Genomic DNA, 2531 nt, shown 5'->3' on the forward strand with positions numbered 1-2531 from the left:
GAAAATAACATAGAAACTTCTATGGTTTCTCATAATGGAAGGGGGAAGGAAGAGGATGTATTTGGTTGACACTTTAGCAAGAAATAAACCCCTTTCTTCCAAAATTACAGTGACTCTAAAGAAAGTGACAATATGAGGAAATATCTAAAAATTGCATTCCCTTTAAAGTGTTCAGACCCTTTTCATAGTGACTATTTCACTTAATCATTGCAACATTATTCACAACAGCCTAGATATGGAAATAATCTAAGTGTCTGCTGATGGAGGAATGGATAAAGAAAAGTGATACGTAAACAGTGGAATATTACTTAGCCTTTAAAAAGAAAGAAATCTTGCCATTTTCTATAACATGGATAAACCTGGAGGACATTACACTAACTGAAATAAGCCCATCACAGAAGGACAAGTTCCGGGTGATCTCACTGATATGTGAAATCTAAAATAGTGAAACTTATAGAAGCAGAGAATAGAATGGTGGTTGCCAGGGGCTGAAACATGGGGGAAATGGAAATATGGTGGTTAAAGGGTACAAACTTTCCATTAAAATAGGAATAAGTTCTGAAGATCTAACATACAGTATCTTCATGGTGACTATAGCTACTAATATTGTATTGTTCATTTGAAATTTTCTGAGAGTAGATTGTGTTCTCATTCCTGACCCCATATCACACATGGAATAACTATGCGTTGTAATAGATGTGTTGATTGCTTTAATTGTGGTAATCATTACACAATGCACACATACATTAAATCGTCACATTGTACACCTTAAATATACAAAATTTTTATTTGTAAATTATACCTCAATAAAGCTGGAAAAAGAACTTGGAGAAAAGTTTGAAAAAATAAATTACACTTTTTAAAAAAAAAAACATGAATGCCTATTAGTATGGGTTCCCTTCAGCACAGCGATTAGTAGCACCATTTTTCTAGGATGAAACTGAAGTTCAGTGAGGATTAGTATTTCCAAAATCACACAGAGCCCATGTTCTTGCCATTATATTCTATCATCTTTTTTTCCTTTTCAGGAAGCAGGAAAGTCAAAGGCTACAGTAACTAGCAACTAGGATAGAGTCCCTTAATGGATCAAAGGACCAAAGGACCAGGCATGTCACCTATTGTTGCAGGAGGAAGCCAAGGGATGTGCAGCCTGCGTGTAAGGTGGACAGTTCAAAGTCAGGAAATATAGAGAGTGCAGAAAACATTACAGGTAGAGAAAGGAGACAGAGACCAGGATTCAGAGTATTTAGAACTCACAAGAATATAAGCTCCATGGGTCAGGGAGAGTGTCTACTTTATTGCCTTGGAATCACCTGATGCCTATTGCAGAGCCTGACATACATGTTGAAAGATTGAATATTAAGCGTAGAGGGAAAAGGAGTGAGTATGGAGAGAAGTAGTAACAACATCCATCACGAAACCACAGCATTACTCAGCATTGCAGAGACCACATGCCAGGGAACAATTTTCAGTTCTTTCTTTCACATAGTCCTGTACTCTGCATTCCTTCCAACAACCCAGGCAGTTAAGGATTAATTTCATCATCATGTCTCTAGGTAGGAATGTTAAAGTGGAACTACAAAGAGAAACGAACAAGTCATTTTTTGGATTTCGAGTTTCAAAATAGATTTTGGAAACCCATGGCAGAGGAAATACTTTGAGAGAGAAAGCTTTGGGATTTCAATAGTCTAGGACGTGGGACATCAAAGCTCTGGAAGAGAACATAATTAATCACAGTGAAAATGTGTGAAATGTGCATAGACTGAGGGGAGGAGATGGGGAGAGGAGGAGGGAGGGAACCAAGAGAAGCTGGGAGCTCAGGAGCCCCAGCAAGGGACTCTGCTCCATTGTCAGAACTGGGCTAGGTCCTGGGCCAGAGTGGTAAAGAAATCCCTGATGAATTTAGGGAATCAGAGATTAGAGGTGATTTATGCACTGGAACCCAAAGTAAAATTGGAACAAATGACAGGATTCACAAGGTCCCGCTTGCCTAGTCCAATACGGAAATCATAGATTAGAAATGGCTACTGGTTCTGTCTAGACAGAAAAGCCCTTTAAAAAAGGAGAGGAGGACTCTGACAGATGTCATTTTGAGAGTAAAAGGAGATTTTTAAAAACTGGCTAGATTTTAAAACTGTAAGGGATTCTTTGAGCATACAAACTATCCCATTTCAGAGAATGGTTTTTCTAACTTATACTAAGTGGATAAATAAAAGAAGTTTCTTACAGATTCGTTACTTGACTGATGCCTGCAGATCTATGACTCACTGTGAGGAGATAAGACTGTCTTTACAAAAGCACATAAAAAATAAATTGCTGTTCCCTTCTTGACTCCTATGTCATTCAGTACTTACTTGAAGAACTACCCTATCTTTGCTAGGATAACTAGGAATAAACCATGTTTTATTATTTTGGTGTAACATGTTAAAGCTAAAATACCCTGCATACAAATATCAGCTAATTTCTACTTTATTGATTCTAAAAGCATTTAGATATCTTTGAATTTAAAAAAGAAAAAATTACTTTTACTG

At 37.1% G+C, this 2531-nt stretch overlaps 1 protein-coding gene across 1 annotated transcript in view; it reads right to left on the reverse strand.

Annotated features, from left to right (window-relative positions):
- MLIP (muscular LMNA-interacting protein) overlaps positions 1–2531 on the reverse strand; it is a 200359-nt gene that overhangs the window by 57552 nt on the left and 140276 nt on the right. The window lies entirely within an intron of this gene.

The sequence above is a fragment of the Propithecus coquereli genome, unplaced genomic scaffold (genome assembly GCF_000956105.1).
Source record: "Propithecus coquereli isolate 6110/MARCELLA unplaced genomic scaffold, Pcoq_1.0 Scaffold29, whole genome shotgun sequence".
In the NCBI taxonomy this organism is placed as follows: Eukaryota; Metazoa; Chordata; class Mammalia; order Primates; family Indriidae; genus Propithecus; species Propithecus coquereli.